General features: G+C 42.8%; 2 long non-coding RNA genes across 11 annotated transcripts; both read right to left on the reverse strand.

Moving 5' to 3' along the window:
* Positions 1–1,252: 1,252 nt before the first annotated feature.
* LOC127346089 (uncharacterized) lies at positions 1,253–12,965 on the reverse strand. Of its 8 annotated transcripts, XR_011756496.1 has the most exons (10): positions 12,214–12,810; positions 11,937–12,049; positions 10,811–11,056; positions 10,631–10,671; positions 9,561–9,633; positions 9,312–9,486; positions 4,933–5,095; positions 3,985–4,065; positions 2,561–2,642; positions 1,253–1,676 (listed from the first exon to the last, which is right to left on the reverse strand). It is a non-coding gene; the product is annotated as an uncharacterized lncRNA (long non-coding RNA). The 8 variants fall into 8 exon arrangements; XR_011756492.1 differs by adding an exon at positions 12,900–12,965 and having other exon boundaries at positions 2,561–5,095; positions 12,214–12,501; XR_011756493.1 differs by having other exon boundaries at positions 2,561–5,095; positions 12,214–12,264; positions 12,374–12,810.
* A 3,449-nt stretch (positions 12,966–16,414) lies between these two features.
* On the reverse strand, positions 16,415–19,332 carry LOC127346088 (uncharacterized). 3 transcript variants are annotated; one of them, XR_007879318.2, is made up of 6 exons: positions 18,519–18,803; positions 18,362–18,423; positions 18,029–18,116; positions 17,618–17,661; positions 17,052–17,151; positions 16,415–16,621 (listed from the first exon to the last, which is right to left on the reverse strand). It is a non-coding gene; the product is annotated as an uncharacterized lncRNA (long non-coding RNA). The 3 variants fall into 3 exon arrangements; XR_007879317.2 differs by lacking the exon at positions 17,618–17,661 and adding an exon at positions 19,210–19,332 and having other exon boundaries at positions 16,419–16,621; positions 18,519–18,717; XR_007879313.2 differs by lacking the exon at positions 17,618–17,661 and having other exon boundaries at positions 16,423–16,621; positions 18,519–18,797.
* Between the last annotated feature and the right edge of the window lie 506 nt (positions 19,333–19,838).

Genomic DNA, 19,838 nt, shown 5'->3' on the forward strand with positions numbered 1-19,838 from the left:
ATGTGGTGTCCTTCATTAACTTAGCTTGCCCAAGTAAATTAGACTGGTCATAGTGCATAGTATCATGGCTGCACGTACTCGCAACGATATTGTTGATTGCTGACCGTCCAAGATCGGCACCAGCGGAACCAGCTGTCACGGCCGACCGGTCTACACCGCTGGACGTAGAAGCCCGGCACCGGCGGCTGCAGCAATCGACGAGGCCGACGAGGCCGGTCGGCTAGCCTGCACTGTACAACTCAGTTGCGCCAAATATGTACATTGCAGATTGCAGAGCCAGCCATGTTTTCGCAAATACAACCTCGGTTGCGCAAGAGTAGGAGAGATGGCCGAAGGCATCAGACGACAAGGACAACGCAAAGTCAAGGAAGGGTAATTGGTGAGGAAGGGCGTCATGTACTGCCATCGGCAGCGGCAAGGCGTTGAGGATGAGAAGCTGTGTCCTTGTTGGCGGCGAGGTGGAGAGGAAGGGCGTCGTGTCGCTACCGCCGGCGAGGCGTCGATCAAGGGCGTCGTGTCGGGCTGTTGGCGGCGAGTCGTCGACCAAGGGCCATGTGTGATAGCAACGAGGCATCCCAAATCGCAATTACGTATTGTTTTCATGTCACTTGGAGGAACAACTAGAGATGTCCTACGATGCAGCTGTTTAGCCAAGTGATTCTCAATCTACAGGAGATGATCCTGCTCTATTTTTTGGCGCTAGTTTGTACTTCTCACACAATTCATTTGGCGCCAACAGGAAGATATATGTGATATCCCCTCCATACCACCTTAATTAAACACATGAATTATTTTTATAATCTGGTGTCCACCGATCGATGAATGGCAGGAGACCCGTTCGATGAAACTGGTACAGTAACACCACTGCTGTAGAGGAGCTGCGCCCGGAATTATCTAGCAACTTTTACTGAGCCCAATACACCGGGAGAGATGGAGAGTAGTATATATGTAAATCACGTTTCAGCCAAGATCAAATTTTTTTCACAGGGACAGAACTTTTTTTCCTTTTTCTTCCTTCACAACTACACTGACTAGTATACAAGCACCACCGTAACTAGAAATAATAAAGAAAATCTAGAATATTGCATATGCATGTGCAGCTTTACTACTTATACGCACATCTAATCTGGTGCTAGTACACAGGCCTGTAAATATTGCACAAATATTCACATAGGCTACGGACCATGTTTGCCTGATAAATATATTCGGGAACCAGGTTGAATTCAAAAATTATTTACACAAACTTTGCTACTTGTTGTCAAGGGCAAGGACGGATGGAGTATAATACCAGCAATTCTAATATAACAACATCAGTACATGATATGCTTAACTAGTCTCAGATTTTTTGGAATGATCTACACAAAACAACTTGGAAACACCAGGATTTCAAATACATGCTGCACTACTCCCTGGTCATCCCAGTAGTCGAGCTTATCCCTATAAAGACTAGCCAGATCCGACAACCACTGGCACCATGCTGGCAGAGAGCCAACAAGTCAAACATCACCGAAAAGCATGATCCATCCCACAGGAAAGGCTCCCTCCCGTCAGCTCTGCTTCCCCGTTGCTGCTGCACCAGGGCCGAATCCACGTCCCCCTTCACGAGCGCCACAACCGGGCTTGCTCCATGTACAGCCCTGCACTGTCAGCCAAGGAAGGCTCGGCTCGCCAATTACCTGCAAGATAACAGTTTCAAGAAATGTTACCTCCACGGCAAAAGAAACAGTTGAACGGCACACAGATAATTAAGACATACCAAGCACCAAGATGGGCACAAGGAATGTTCAACAAATAATGATTATGAGTTTTTGCGATTTCATATTACTTACACATGATGAGTATGAGAGTCCAACTCACTCATGTAGATTATGCAAGTAAACTATATGAGCAAAGCAAAAGCATTTTTTTGCACCCTGCTACATCTATAGACTTATTCCTAGAAGCAAGCAAGACGAACTGATGTTAATTTCATTATTCCCAAGTATTGGACAAGCATTCTAAATTCAACAGAAAGTACACAACAAAACATGGACTTGTGTTAATCCAGAATAGCTACCATGCCAAAAGACGTATTGATGCTTCAAATAACATGAATTGTAAATGTCAACAATTCAGAACCATGCCATTTGTAAAAGGCAGCTCCTTTTACACAGGATTTCAGAAAATTCCAGAACAAAATGGATGGAGGGATACATCTGGGCTCTGGCTGATGAGTACTTGCATAACAACGGTCACCAGCTCGCAAAAAAACTACAACCTTGGTATTTTGCATCAAACTCAGTTGTAGAACTGAAAATTGATGTTATAATCTCAATCAGCGAGACATAATTACTGTACAACCATCATATCAGGCATATGCTCAACATACATAGAAAATTAAGCGTCACATGATCGTCAAGTCCAAGAAAATTAGATTGCAGCAAATGACACTACTATACAACCACATCACTAGGCACTAGTAACCAGGTTCACTGCCAGCAGAATAGCAGCATCCAGCAAGCACCAGGACATGCCTAAGATGCAACAGCCAGCAAGCCACTGTAGGAACTAGTGAGTTTACCTAAATGCTCTACATCATGATGATGTCGTCCATCTTGGAGACCTAGTGGTTGACCATGGCCATCAGCGCCCAACCTTTAGATCTAGTGCGTATATACCAGCATGAGAAAATGGTCAAAATACTTGATCAAGCCCAGTGAAATAAATCAACATAATTAAATTTGCCATTCTTTACACCAGTAATTAACTTAACAGGATAAAAATGAGCACACTATTACAAACAATAGTAAGTGTTCCGGATACAACACTGCCGACTCAATTACAGTCAAGTTATTACAAGTTGCAACTGCTGCTTGCTACTAATCGTGAGAGCATGTATAGTAGTTGTTGATCAGCATTCAACATGGCACATGCAAATAATTAACATTCAGTAAATAATATCCACAAGCTCAATGAATCTTTTGCAGCCAATGCACATTTCTACAGGCTTGCCGACAAAAATGACAACCTGAAGCTAGCTAGAACCAACTACAAATCATTCAGCAATCCAAGAGAGTGCTTTGCTTCCATGTGAATTTAAAACCTGGCAAAATCATCTACCCACTGTTCTCTACTTTATTAATGGTGCACAAAAAACAATGGCGACAAGATTAAGACATTGTGAAAGTACATCCATGTTCGCGTATGTGCTTATAACTATATATGCATGAAAACCCAGAAGCTAGTCAAAGTACACAAGTAGGTACATGCACGCACCCCTTGTACAAGCTAGCACCTAGCACCATACAAAAAATCTGCAATTAGCCAAATCGAACATATCACAAACAATATGGAAAAAAACTCCACTTTGGACTTGTGAGAAATATGTTCGAGGAAGAGTTTAACCAAATCCCAAGTGAATGATTACTGTTCCTAAACATCTCATACAGTTTAAAAAATAATGCATGGTTGGATGAATATGGTAAAATTCATTGGAATTTTCAGCACTAACACAAAGAAAGTCCAAACCTGAACCAACACTGAAGCATCACTATAAGAGAGATGTTTTTGAACCAAAAAATGAATAGGGATGGCGGATCCAGAGGAGTTGGGGGCAGGGAGACCATGGTTTACCGTTGTAATGCTGCTCCCTGGAAGGCCATAGGTGGATACGAAGAAGTGAGGTGTGCTTAAAAGACTTGAATTAAGTATTACTTCTTGCAATTAATTGCAAAATGATTATTCTGCCCATACTATCGGTTTGTCATGCCTCAATAGTCAATACCATGCAGACCAGCAGCTTCCAGATCATTTAGAACAGGATCAAGTTTTTTCAATGCCCATGGATGAGACAAAACTTCTTGCCCCCAGTTCGACAGATTAATTGAAAACCACACCAGTAAATACTACTCTACACGTGGCGTGAAATGAAGCATACACATATAAAAATGGTCACACAAAAGAAATACTTAAATATAAAAATTAGGACCTCCATCGCACAGGTACCTGCTAAAATCTTGCCTAAGATTATGAACATATCCAGCTTCAACAATCATTCCTTGCCAAAAAGGTCTTCCTTTTGAAGATCTACAAGATAACAAAAAATAGGATATTCCTTCAGAAAAGAATGCCGCAGCACACAATTCTTACTTGTATTGTTAAGGACAACTCATTGTTAACATGTCAAACATCAAAAGAGGAGGGGATTAACTCGGTAGGGTACAATTTATTTTCACAGGCCAAAAGTGCAACCCTTGTATACACAAGCTTCAATCCATAACATTGCTTAAAAGCAACTAAACAACATTAATTTACATAGAGCATAGCAAAAGGCAAGGAAGACTATTTGCGCTAGAAAAGAAGAAAATGGATGATATTGTGAGCTCCATCTGGGAAATGCATATGTAGCTACAGTCTATACAAGTATTGAAATGATATTTCAGAAAACTGGGAACACCACTTGTGATGTAAAGGTCCTTAGTTTGTAAAACTAAATGTAACTTCAATTGAGTAATTAACATATATAGTAAACCTAAGCCTGAAAAACCGAGCATAGCTTTGTTACAGTACTCACTTCAACAGCTATGCAAACCAATAACAAATGAACAAACAATCAGTAAGTGTGCAAACTAGTATTGTATATTATGTGACGGTATGCCTTAATACTTGCCAAGAACCCAAGGGGTGAAATCTCCCACAATACCACCCGAATCCTACTGTTTATTATTGTCGTAAAAAAGCTAGAGATGTAACTTTTCACAGAGCATATGACATCATAGATCAAGAGCTTGTCGGTGAATTTTTTAAAGCTTTTAGTCAGAAGATTCAAAAGATGCAACCTTCAGTCTCCGCTTAACAACAAGATACGGAGTATATAATTTGATGGTTCGTCAAACATGTAAATTTCTGCACTTTTTGAAGCAAGAAATGCTATTGCACAACTCTGGAGCTCACCATCCAAAAGATCTCCCACATTTCGGTCAATAACCTGGTTCAATTCAAAGTCAACGCACAACTTAGTTTTCAGTCCCGTGCCAACTTACTCATCAAGTAGTTGCCCAAAATTTTCTTGGACAGCTCTTGGAATGTAGTCAAGATACTGAGGCTTGATGACTGCCTGTAGAAACAATGCGAGAGACTGTAAGTACTTAAGTGCAGAAAATGAAAAATATACTGCACAACATTATATTATAATATGAAAAGAACATGTATATGGAGTTCAGCCAGTAAGACACACCAATAACCGCAACACTTGATAATAACATTACAAATACACTTCTGCAATGTTTCATATAGTATTGTGTTATCATAAGGCATACATATACTGGAAACGCCAGTAAATTGATCATTATGTAACTACTGAACCAAATAACTAAGATGAGTTATGGTAAGATGGCTACCATATGCCTACTCTAGCGGTATTAGACTCTCTACTGCTCTTGTATGGCTGAATGTCTACTGCACTTACCTGATGGTAGGTTCAAATTTAGCTAAAATGAATCCGTAGGGTGGTTTTGCCTTAAAGTAACATATCAGAGGGCCTAGTTCAGTACTACTCCCTCCGTCCTCAAATAAGTGGACATCTAGCTCTAAACTTTGTCCACAAAAGAGTGTACTCCTATCTTCCCAATGCATTTTAATTGCTTCTCTCTTTTTTTTCGAGAAAACGCAAAGGACCTTTGCGCTTCATTTCATTGAAAAGAAAGAGTTGTAATTACAAGTCTCCTAGGAGACGGTGATACAAGGTAGGGGATGGTTTGCCTAGTGCACATCCCAACTGGCTGGAAGGACGGCCCTCAGCCCCAGAGCTCCGGCCCTTGCCCAAAGAGAAGCTTCTTCCCTGATGTTGGCCAGCAGCGTGCACGTCGATGGCTGTGCCCTGTCGAACACGCAGTCATTTCTGTGCTTCCAGAGCATCCATGGTATGAGCAAGGAGGCTGATGCAAACCCTTTCCAAAGCGGCTTTGGAAGTGCTGGCTTGACCTTTGCCATCCAGTCACAGAGCGAAGCATCCTCGGCGCTAGGGATCCTACATGTCATCCAAAGCCACGAGAGCACCTCATGCCAAACTTGCTTGGCAAACGGGCACTCCAGCAGCAGATGATGCATGGTCTCGGGCAGCTGGTCGCAGAGCAGGCATCTAGGGTGGTGCTGCAGCCCTCGTCGTGCGAGCCTTTCCGCGGTCCAGCAGCGATCTTGGAGGGCCAGCCAGAGGAAGAATTTGACCTTCTGGGGCGCCCAGGTGCGCCAGATGTGCTTGGCCGCAGGGCACGCCGTGGACCCGTGGAATGTGGCCATGTAGGCGGACTTGGCTGAATATACTCGCGATGTCCACTTCCAGTTGAGTCGGTCCGGTTCTTGGCTGAGCATCGTGCCCTCGATCCTTCGCCAAAGGAGCAGGTATTCACCGATCTCTTGGATACCCAAGCATTTCCTTGCAGCCCATCAGCGACGGTGCGGGATTTGCGGCGCCTCTTTGGTATGCACTTGAGAGCGACAGCGCAATCTCTCGAACCGAGCGGCCCTCAATCCATCGATCGTCCCATAACTTGGCGTCGCGGCCGTTGCCGAGGATCATTGTCGTGGAAGCGAAGAACAGGGCCTGTTCTTGGTCGGAGAATTGGAGCTCCAGGCCATGCCAGGCGCGCCGGTTGTCCGTTCTGCTCAGCCAAAGCCAGCGTAAGCGCAAGGACAGGCTGGTTCTTTCCAGGTCGTGGACACCAGTGCCACCGTAGGCGAGGGCGCGGGCACCCCGCTGCCAATGGACATGGCAGTGCCAGCCGTTGGCGGCCGCGCGTCCCAACCAGAGACAGCCGCGCTCAATCTTGACGATGAGCTTGAGGATCTTCTTGGATGGAGCCAGGACAAGCAGCGGGTGAAATGAGATCGCACCAAGGACGGATTTCACCATGGCGAGGCGGCCAGCCTTGCCCATGAGGCCGGCCTTCCAGGTGGGTAACCTGCTTGCCACCTTGTCCACCATCGGCTGCAGTTGTCCACTCGTGGGCTTGCGGATGGTGAGCGGAATGCCTAGGTAGGTTATGGGCAGCTCGGCGACAGGGCAGGCGGCGAGCGCAATGGCCGGCGCCGCTTCCTCCAAGGCGCAGCGTATGAGGGTGGCCGTGCTCTTGCCGTAATTGACGCGCAGCCCCGACGCGCGGCCAAAGAGCTCGAGCATAGTTTTGACGTCCTCGATCTCCTCCCGAAGCGGGTGGCGTAACAGGATGACATCGTCGGCGTAGAGCGATATCGACGGTAGCACACGGCGTGGGTGTAGCCGACGTAGCACTCCAAGCTCGATGGCGCGGCAGAATAGCCATCCGAGGGTGTCGACGGCGAGGACGAACACTGTGGGGACGGCGGGTCTCCGTGGCGTAAGCCGCGGCGGTGCGAATTGGCGGGCACGGGTCTCCGTTGATCATGACCGGTGTTGGCCGAGGCCGGGAGCACGGCCAGCCACTCCAAGAAACGGTCACCGAAGCCATATTGTCGAAGCGCCTCGAAGAGGAAGGGCCATGACAGGGAGTCGAAGGCACGGGCCAGGTCAAGCTTGATCGGCGGCGTGGGCTCCTCGGTTGGTGCGAAAGAGCGAGCTCCGGCGAACTAGGACGAAGTTGTCGTGGAGGCTTCGACCGGCGATGAACGCGTTACGGATGGGGCGGCGATGAACGCGTTCGGATGGGGTGACCAGCTTGTCAAGCTTGGGGGCGAGGCGTAAGGCGAGGACTTGGGCGAAGAGCTTGGCCACAAGGTGTATGAGGCTGATCGGCCGATAGTCACGTAATGTGCTAGCACCGGCGTGCTTGAGTAGCAACGGAAATCAAACCCAATAATATTGAGTATATGTTCTCCTTGTTTTCTACATGCACTTAGCTCATTGGGGGTGAAATAATTAAAGATGAGAGATGCATCTTTCCAATGCATTTTTTACACCACTTCATAATTTGTCTTGGAAAACCCACGTGTACACTTATTTATGGACGGAGGGAGTATATCAAAGAACGCACATAGTAAAGCTACACATGTTTTTCAGGAGGACAACAATACGAAATTATGTTTGTATAATACATACGCAACATGTTTAGTTTAACAAGATGCAACATGATGCCCTAGCTTTGAGCCTTATCATCTCCGACCCAAAAAAAAAACAGGAAAGGCCAGACCGAGAGTAGATCTCTCGGTACTAAGTTATCTTAAATAATCCAGCAATAGAGATGCCATCCTATATGCCCCATTGGTCAAGAATTTATCAAACCATCGGCAAGCTAGACAAATTATCAAGATGAAACAGGAAACATCACGGTATAATACGATGGACCTGATCCACCTAGCGAACCAAAAGAGAAAAACATAGTTGCTCTAGTTGCAACTCCAACATCATCAAAGCTCATTCTTGGACTTTTGACATATAAGTGCACAACATATTCAAAATAGCTTTTCCGGACTTTTGACATGTAAGTGCACAACATATTCAAAATAGCTTTTCCGGTCAACTTAAACACAAATAGTAACATTTAAAATTAGAAAGGGAACCACACTAATGGCAGAGTCCACTATTAGTTCAAGTTTGGGGTCTCTAGTCTCTACGGCCATATTCCACTATGTATTACATCATTTCGGAAAAAGTATGAGTGCAATGCTTCAGTTCAATATTAAAGTTTCATTTACCTTACCTTTTATGATCCCTATGCAAATGCCATTCTTGTTGAAATGAAACGTGTGACATTACAATTTTTCTTTGGATATATAGTTATATACTCATTCACTCTCCCTATCTCTCTATGCGTGTGATATAGTTAAGTTCACAGGATACTATAAATTTGATTAGTTTAATGCATCAAATAGATTTTCGTCAATCAGTTTCTACCAAAGACGTCATCTTCATTCTTATTGAAGCAAAAATAAAAGGCACTGGAACCTGATACGTTTTCATCTAGACATGGAATGAGCTTTGCTAAGCTTACTAATTGTGTAGTTTACTAGCTTGTGTGAATTGGAGGTCAACGGTCTCCATCAACTCTGACTTTCGGTAAAAATGCAAAAACAATGTCATGGCGTTGAAGACAAACGGTATCAGCAAGTTTGGCCCGACAAATAATATACAAATCAAAGATGGCATGTACAAGAGTAACCATGTCCAGAAGATGCCAACTCCAAACTTCAAAGAGACGAAACATACACTTGGGTTTCCAAACATGCTTTAAAATCAACTACTTGCTAAATTAACAATCAAACAGTGATTACTGTTTGCACTTACTAAATGGAGATTATCAAACCACCAAAATGACATGGAGTTAAGGGTTTCATTATTGACCTTTTTGAGTTACTCTTACCAATTGCTCAGGGCATGGTCGCCGGAAGACACCGGGCAGCAGCGCTAGGTGAACGCCGGGTCATAGGAGGCAGGCAACCACCGCAGGACCTGAAGGCGTTGGTCGTGAGCTGCAGGGCCATGGGCACCATGAAGAAGAATTCGCCCACAGACAGCCTCCAAAACAGCAGAATGGCCTGAAGAAAACTTCAATTACCGCACATCCGAGCCAAGCAGGTTATAGGGAGGGAAAAGAGAGAAAGTTGCTTACTTTTTCTTCCAAGACAGCGGGAGGCTCGAGTAGGATGGTGCGCAGTGCGCCCCTAGATATTCAGCGGAAAAATCTGCAGTAACAATTACTAGTCAAAGTTCCATAATAAACACTACTAGTTGGACAACAACAGCAACTAGATACTAACCAGTGAGAGGCTAACTTTACATATGAAGCAATACATACATCCTAATACAAGTTGTTCCCGTGCATCACGGTAATCATTTCTGGTGTATGTATGGCACTCAATGAATTATGATGTATATAAACCAGACATGCAAATAGGTATTCAGCGGCAAGCATGATTATGAACACTATCACTGGCAAAACTTCACGGGGCGAACCTGGGCGGTCGACCCCTAGCAAAAATGATAATTCAGACTACCCCTTAATATATTACTCGTCCGTCCCTTCTTCTACCTGGGAGCTTCGTTTGAGACGATCAGGTTTTCTCTCTTGACTGCAATCCTGCACTTGGACGCAGATCTGGCTGGGTGTGTGGCCGTGGGGGTTGGCCGGTGGCATGGTTGGCGGCGGCGGAAAGCCAAAGATTGATCAATGGTTGCGGCTCGTCTATTTGATGGCAATCTCGTTTGTGCCAACCTGTAAATTTATCCTTATCTAGTGCAGTCACCACATCCACCTATTTTGAGATTTCTTTTAGTTATGATTCTTGCATCTTATAGTTGGGGCAAGATCTAATTAGGTTCTAAATCATGAAGAGGTACAACTAATTAATTTTGAGGATATTTTTATGAAATGCAGCAGCGAAAAGAATCAATAGGATTGATTTGAAGCAGTCAAACTCTATGGTTAAGTAATATACTTTGGTACAGTTTCTTTTTCTTTTCAAGTAGCTTATATATTGATAATTCGAAAAATAAGCTTTCATATATTGATGTTAAAAATGCATTTTGTAAGATATTGTATATTACGATTTGGCAAGCCAAAAAATATGCATGCCATTTTGCATATTCACACACACACACACACACACACACGGTTACTAATACTTGGCAAACCAAATCGCAGATAAACAGACAGCATGTATCCCTATATACAGAACCTACATGAGGCTCTCAATTGGCGTCTCGTGCTGTTCAAGAAAGATCTGCACAGGAGAAAAGGTTCACACACTTTGTTAATGCCTCGGTCAATCAAACAAGACCTCAATGAACAAACATGTGGATGCAGAAATAACGAAGATGGTAGTAGAAAGGGAGACACATGTGCAGCATCAATGATGGTACCTGCATGATGTTTGCCACTATGGCGACGACTACTCGACAATAATTACAAGGACCAACAGATTACATTGGCCACGACCGTAGCGAGCCGCAGCTGCATCATGCTGGACACCGAAGAAGCCGGAGGCGATGCGACGGTCGGCGAGGGAGTTTATGTCAGGTCCTTGTTGCTTCATCCAAACAAGCATCTCATGCTATAAGTCACCAACTTGCATCTCATGCTCCAAAGCACCAATATGATCCTAGAACCTGAGACACAATAGCATAGCAGATCAAATCTACAAAGTCTGGAAATACTCTAGCAATGAAGATACGGAACATACAAATTAGTTCAGCACTTGAAGGGATTTGGTATGGCATCGACAACAATATTCACGTATGTCCGTGTATATGCATATAAATACATATCAACACAAAATATAAGTGTTACATGTAATAAAGGCACCAAGTAACCTGCAAATGCTACATTTCCAAATCAGATTGATATATCAAACTGTTCCATAAGATGAGCATTACTACTGTGTTGCTACATGTTAATTTTTTTCAAATTGCTTTGCTTTATTTTTTGAGTGTTATTTACCTGGGAAATTAAAGTAAGAAAACAAAGTACCCAATACATATTTCAGCTAGAAAATTCAGCATGTCCTAATGCTGTCTTTGGACAGCCAGATCACATAGGAGACAATATACTTCAAAATTGAACAAGATGCACACTTAGGGGACATCCAACCATAAAATTCAAGTCAGGGAGCAGGAAAATAGTCATTCATCTTAAGCATCGACAAACATCACTTACTACTGCAACAACCAAGTCCTAGTTATACAACTACCAAAACTGAACCTAAACTTTAATCACAGGTTCATAAAAACATGCACTAATATTTGCAAAATTTGATAAATAATTTCCTCATACGGGATAATTGTACAAATAGAGATCATCTAGTAACAAACGGCATCGAAGGCATTAGTCTAAACAAGCCTTAAAAAGATTTAGCAGCTAAAGAATTATCACAAATATGAGCCCACGCTGTCAAAAGTGAAAAGGTGAATCACACAAAAGAGATATATGCCCAAAAAAGCTAATGGTACAAGCTCCAAATGATAATGACATTGCCATGCCAAATTGTACCTCAATAGTGCAGCAGCTTGGTTCCCTGCATTCGGCCCATCCAAAGCTAATACGCCACAATTCATACAGGATGTTTCTCCAAGTGCTAGTGTAATTATAAGAGAAGCAAGCACCTGAAAAGCAGTGGATGTAGCTGTGAGACATGATTCTGCATGCCTACTGAGTTCATAAAATCATGCTAGCGGTAATCAAATAGTGTATTATTAAAACAATATTGCAGAGGAGACGTTACATCAGCTAAAGATTACATCGATAAAAGAAGCCCAAAAGAGTTTACCTTCTGACCAGCACTACATCGCCCTCGCATTTCCATGTTAGCAGCTCCATTCTACATGACATCATAAAGGATAGTAAAAAAATGGTAAATGTAGCAGTCCAAGAAAGTCAATCAAACATGTAGCTAGTTTAACTTCCACGATAGCCATATGATCGAGTACCATCACCCTCAGAATCAGAATTGATGCTGATGCAATCATTATCTTGGCCTCTATATGCCTGCTGCCTTAATTCCTTAATTATTTTATTGATCTCATCCATTTTCATGGTATGGAACCTCATAAAAGCCCTACAGAAATACATGTGTACCAATGTAAAGAACGTTAATATTAACCACTAGACAAGTAGCATGGATTTACTAGCAGAAGGAAGCATCCATACATTTTTCAGAATAATGTCTTAGAACTACCATTTTCATCAAAAATTTAATGGTGACGCCCCGAAATAGTAGCTTCACATGACACAACTATGTTATACCATGCACAACACGTTTTAGGATGTATAATAGATCTAGCGAATATTTTTTGCATCCTTTTACTGAAACACTTAAATTAGCCTTACAAGTCAACCATATAAGATAAATAGTTGGTTGCAACCTTTTGGTCAAGCACACCTTGAGGAGTTGATGCGATGACCCTTAGTTCTTACATGATAAAAACACTTAGTAGAGCCCCGACATGATCATACCAGCGTGTGACATTGACAAGGCTTGATTTGGGAGCAAATGAGAGTGCGGTACACAACCATGTCATCTTTTGCCGACATTGAGAGCTCTCCCTCGGCCATGTGTCCTGGTGGTTGTCGCCCGCCGCCGGCATGCGGCTTCCTTCGGGCCCCATGATTGTGGCTGACCTGTCCCTGGGGAAAGGCACAAAGAACAAAATTAATTCAGTATAGCAAATACTAAACAAAAGATACATACTACTTGGAACGGGCCTGTATAAAAAAAATTGGACTGCATAAGTTGACACAAAAAAAGTTACAGATAGAGAATCAAACTAGTTGTCCAAATTGAGGATTCTCTGATCATTTTATGAACAAGAAAATCAACTCTCATAGCCCAACACTTTTTCCACACCAAAACCGAATCGGGCTAGTTATCCAATTTCAGGATTCTATGAATAACAAAATCACCGCCGCATTGGAATTTTGGCAAAGATGTTCCCCTCTCATAGCCGATCACTCAATTTTTCCCCACACTAAATTTGAATAGAATCGGGGCAGCCCATGCGCGAGAAATGAGATGGGATCTTGCTAGGAAATAGTTAGATGGGCAAACGAAACGGACCTTGATGGTGATCGCCCTCGGTGGCACTAAAGTCGGAGTCGCCGTGCCGGTGCCGATGCTTGAGTGCCCCTTCCTTGTACACGTGTCCCGGTGTCCGGCATGCAACGCCCTTCGGTCTCCATGATTGTGGTAGATCTATCCCTGGTGAAAGGCATATTTTAATTTTAAAATAGTCTCCGTACAAATTCACCATGATAGAGCACAAGTTCACATGCGCAGAAAACAATGAACAAAGGGGGAGAGGAAGAAGAAGAGGAGAAGCGATTGCTTACCAGAGAAATCCTAACTGGGTCCATCATCGTGTTACCTGCCACCCACGTCCTTCACGACCATCACAAAGATCAACGCTACATATATTTGTCTTTGTCAAGAATCAAACATCGGTATGTGGCTATGAGAAAAGAAAAATCCTAGTCATGTACTAACTTGTTTGACAACAACTTTGGACCTGCCATGATCAAATATTTCCACATGCAAAAACAGTCTATTAATTGTTCAACCCCTTGCTAAAACAACTTGGTCTTTTAGTTGAATAAAGAAATTCCATGCGGCTCCTTATTGGATTAAACAAAATTTTCCAACATAAGTTTAGGTACTGTGGCGGAGGCAAGAGACCCTTTTCCTGGTGACTGGAATAAGTTTCTCTTCCTCTTTATACGAAATCAAAACAGACCACCACCTAATTCCTTGCCATGTACATTCAACGAAGAGCACAATAACATACACAAGTACGGCGACATGTATGTATATACCTTTAGATTATTCTTGAGTCAAAATCTATCTCATCTACATCGACCAATTTGGAAGAGCTTGTAACCAGAGAAAAAGACACAGGAGGAGTCTGAGGTGTGCAAGGGCTCAAACACTTTCTCAATGGCCATGGAGGTGGCATCCGGCGTGTAGCAACGGGCCCACGCTTCTTCTCGACCAGGCAAGCTTGATCCGAGCTGAATTCCAACAACAGACCATCATCGCCACTTTAGCTACCACATCAATCATTTAATTTAACGAGAGAAAAAAAATTGGAGTCAGATTACTTCATTACCGTGCGATAAAACAATAAGGCGATGATATCGTACGCATCACTTCAAGTATAATGGAGATCTGACAAATGTAGGACAGGTCTATCTTAATTTTTAGAACAGAACATCATTTTGTCCATGTACGAAAAGCGAGACCACGGAGCGTGACAAATCTACTAGAGTACTCTGTAACTAATACATGGGACGAGGAAACTTTACAATCTAAAACGAAACAAAGATATCAATATGACATGATTACAGCACCATTACTTGTTGTCTTTTTGTTAACGGTTGAATCTGTTTCGAGCCAATTACGACAAGTACTACACTCATCTAGTAAACAAAAGTTTACACCGACAAAAGAAGCCCAATAGAGTTCACCTTCGACCAGCACTACATTACCCTCGCATTTCCAGGTCAAGAAGCAAAGATTTTACATTTCAACACAAGGGATAGTTAAAAATGGTTAATGTAGTAGTCCAAGAAAGTCAATCAAACATGTAGCTAGTTCAAATTCAACGATAGCTATATGATTGAGTGCCGACACCACGAGAATCGTAATTGATGCTTATGCAATCATTATCTTGGCCTCTAGATGCTGCTACCATAATTCTTTAATTATTTTATTGATCTCCTTCATTTTCATGGTAAGGAACCTCATAAAAGCCCTACGGAAATACAAGTGTACCAATGTAAAGAATGTTAATATTAACCACTAGACAAGTAACATGGATTTACTAGCAGAAGGAAGCATCCATACTTATTTTCACTGTTCAAAAACTAGGCCGATTCAACGATTACTAGGCCGATTAATCGCTACTAGGGGTCTGACCGTGTCGATTACCATTAATCTCTTGTGTTAATCCTTTAGCCCGATTAATCGTACCGAAAGTCCGATTACTAGGTATGTTCCCGATTAACTATCGCACTTGGTCAAAAAAGTTATAAACTTTTCAATGCATATAGCTAGTACAGACGCTACCCTCAACAATAAAGTAGGTTTTGCAAAGCTCCCGCTTGATTGTAGCCTCCAATACTCGAATTCCGCCGCCGCCAACTAGTTCCTTGCCCTCCTAGACCAGTTACTCTCGGTTGTCTAGATACGCGGCTCGACCACCTTGAGTAGCTCATGCAGGAGCTCAAGGGTGCCTTCGATAGGTTAGGTGGTTGAGGTGTAAGAGGGGTCGTACCCTAGCTAGGTAGATGGTGGGAGAAGATAAACTTCAGAGGTGAGAGGATAAGAAGTGGAAGGAAGAAACGTGGCTTCGACTAGTGGATCCTGTTTCGCTCGTGACCTTGAAGATTAGGTCACGGAGGAGAAACATACATGTTTTTCTGGGATTTTAGGCTCTAGAGAAGTAGAGCCAGACATATAGAGGCTCATATACTATTATTTTTCTTATATAAACCGTTTTTTACGTGCTAATTTGTGTAGGTCACACCGATTAATAGCCGACCGATTAAATCGCTTAATAGTCCGAATTCCGATTAATCGCTACTCCCAAGCCGACCGGCAGCTTAACGATTACCGATTTCCTTACCATTGCTTATTTTCGAAAAATGTCTTAGAACTACCCTTTTTATCAAAAAATTTAACGATGACGCATCGAAATACTTCACATAACAAAACCATCATGAACACCGCTATGTTATACCACGCACAACATGTTTTACGATGTAATAGATCTAGCGAATATTTTTTGTATCCTTTTACTGAAACACTTAAATTAGACTTACAAGTCAAACATATAAGATAAGTAGTTGGTTGCAACCTTTTGTTTAGCAACTTGAGCAAGTTGATGCCACAAAATAAGCGAGATGACTCGACCTCGACACCTTCGCCATCTGCAGTCCTCCACTGAAAATTTAACAAGCATACCCTTAGTTTTTACATAATAAAAACACTTAGTAGAGCACTGACATGATCATACCAGCGTGTGACATTAACAAGGCTTGATTTGTGAGCGAATGAGCGTGCAGTGTACACAGACACGTCATCTTTTGCCAACGTTGAGAACTCTCCCTCAGCCACGTGTCCTGGTGGTTGGCGCCCCGTCGTCGGCATGCAGCGCCCTTCGGTCCCCATGATTGTGGCTGATCTGTCCCGGGGGGAAGGCACAACAACAAAATTAATTCAAGATAGCCAATACGAACAAAGGATAATACTACTTGAAACAGGCCTGTGCAAAAACAGAAATTAGATCGCATAAGTTGACAGATAGAGAATCAAATTGGTCGTCCAAATTGAGGATTCTCTAATCATTTTTATGAACAATAAAATCACCTCATAGCCCAGCACTTTTCCACACCAAAAACGAACCAACCTAGTTATCCAATTTCAAGATTCTCCAATCAGTTCTATAAATAACAAAATCACTGGATGCATTGGAAGTTTGCAGCATGTTCCCCTCCCATAGCTGAGCACTCAATTTTTTCCCACGCTAAATTAGAATAGGATCAGAGCAGACAATGCGCAGAAACAAGACGGGACCTTGCTGGGAAATAGTTAGATGGGCAAACGAAACGGACCTTGCTACTGGTCGCCTTCGGTTGCACTGAAGTTTGAGTGGCCAGACCTGGTGCCAGTGTTGAGCGCCCTCCGGTTCCCATGACTGTGGCTGATCTATCCCTGGTGAAAGGCACGACAACAACATCAATTCAGTACAGCGAACACTACTCTCAAGAAAAGATGGCAGTACAGCCCCTGCATGCATAAACTTTATACCACATGAGCACTTGATGTAATTGGCTAGCATATATCAGCAATTAACTCCAGTTTATTGGTGCACGTGTAGAAGCATCACATGCATTATTCAGTTTAGAAGTGCTAAATATAAGCATTGCACGGTCGTTTGGTAGCTAATGCAAGAAAAAGACTATGCAGATGGCTATGCAGCAGCATGTTAATTAACCTCAAGATACATATTCTGTTATGATATTTTGCATTTAATTTTGTGGTTTCTCTCTGTATTAATTGGCCATCCATATATGATATATCTATCTACATATCTATACTCTATAGTGTAAACAATTTTGAACATTTGAATCCGGATCCCCTTTCTCTCCGAACATGACATTTTGGAACCAATACCAACCATTGAATCCGACATGAAATTTGCTGTTTTTTCGACATTCAAACCTGCACAGCAAACAATATAATTCAATAAAGACAATATTTACGACCCATGTGACATAAAACTCGGGGACGCCCACAACCGAAGTACCAGAAACGAGTAATGCTCAATTACAACGTAAAGCGAATAAATCTTCTCAATTTTGATTCATATTTTAGTTTTAGCATAGTATCAGTACAAATTCACCATGATAGAGCACAAGGTCACATACGCAGAAAACAATGTACAGCACAAACAATTAGCTAGGTCAACAAATCCCAGCTACACAGAAAGCTTAATAGATCAAACCATTGGCACACAGCCAAGTCACCAATCGAGATCATGACAGAAGAAAGGGGGAGAGGAATTAGAAGCTGATAAGCGGATGCTTACCGGAGAAATCTTAACTGGGTCCATCATCGTGTTACCTGCCACCCAAGTCCTTCACAGCCACCACAGCATCAAACTACATATATTAGCCCTGCCAAGAATCAAACATCAGTATGTAGTTGTGAAAAAAAAAGCCTAGTCATGTACCAACTTGTTTGACAACAACTTTGGACCTGACATGATCAAACATTCCCACATGTAAAAACAATCTATTCATTGTCTAACCCTTGCTAAAACAGCTTGGTCTTTTAATTGAATAAAGAAATTCCATGCAGATAATTGAAAAATATTTCCTTATTGGATAAAAAAAATCTTATCCAACATAAGTTTAGGTACCTGTGGCAGGAGGCAGCAGACCCATTTCCTGCTTACTGGAATGATTTTCTCTTCCTCTTCATCTGAAATCATAACAGACCACCACCTAATTCCTCGCCAGGTACATTCACCACAAGAGCACTAGAACGTACAAGTACAGCAACATGTATGTATATACCTTTCGATTATTCTTCATAGTCAAAATCCATCTCATCTCCGTCGACCGGCTGGAAGAAGTTGTAATAACCAGAGAAGAAGATACAGGAGGACTCTGAGGTGTGCAAGAGCTCAAACTCCTTCTCAATGGCCATGGAGGCGGTGTCCGGCGAGCAGCGACAGGCCCGCACTTCTTCTCGACCAGGCAAGCTTGACCCGAGCTGAAATTCCAACAACAGACCAGCATCGCCACTTTAGCCACCACATAAATCATTTAATTTAATCAGAAAAAGAAATGGAGTCAGACTACTTCATTATCGTGCGATAAAAACAGTAAGGCGATGATATCGTACGCATGACTTCAAGTATAATGGAGATCTAACAAATGTAGGACAGGTCTATCTTAATTTTCAGAACAGAACATCATTCTGTACATGTACGAAAAGCAACACTAGCGAGCGTGACAAATCTACTCCGGAGTACTCTGTAACTAATACATGGGACCAGGAAAATTTATAATCTGAACCGAAACAATATATCAATATGACATGATTACAGCACCATTACTTGTTGTCTTTTGACAAGTACTACAATCATCTAGAAAAAACAAATTGCTTCAGCTTGCAGGTATTACAGAACACTTGAATTGACTCGACTAAATAGGTAGGGATAACGACAGTTTGATACCATGAGAAATTCCATGATTAACGTACTGATCTGATAAAGAGTTGCATCGATCTGGCACCGAAGATGAAAAGGAGTTGTGTTGATCTACAGCCAAACAAACGTCTGTATAGCAACAAATCCCTTGACCAAGGCAGTACAACTCCATTAGCACGCCAGTGTACTGGGCATGCAATTCCTTCAGGACAATAGTGTTGTCTAGCTAGTATTGACGGCGCGGGAGGCCGCGGACAAGCGCGCAGGCTGTCACGATGCTACTCCATAATTAACCTGCAGGAGATGTACATTCAGGGCTGAGCACTGCCGCATATGCATAGTTAGTCAAGTAGTAAGCAGCAAAACAAATGAAAAAACAATCTAAGGTTTCCTACGCATGCTTCACTGCCTACGCACGGACAGAACAAGTTCTTGCTGATTACCTATTCGTTAGTGCGTTCCTGCTGCGTATCGGTTTCGACAGGGAACACGAAACGAACATTGAGGGAAATGCAGCAGGGATGAGGAGAAGGTAGACCTCGACGGGTGCAGCAGGTTGGGGGCGTCGCCGGCCTTGAGCAGCAGCAGGTCGCGTATATGGCCGGTTGCAGGGGGTCGTGGAGGTGGTCTCCGGGTGCGCGCCGTCTGCAGGAGGTCGTTGGGAGCTTCTGGGCCTGCAGCT

Source organism: Lolium perenne, chromosome 3 (genome assembly GCF_019359855.2).
Source record: "Lolium perenne isolate Kyuss_39 chromosome 3, Kyuss_2.0, whole genome shotgun sequence".
NCBI lineage: Eukaryota > Viridiplantae > Streptophyta > Magnoliopsida > Poales > Poaceae > Lolium > Lolium perenne.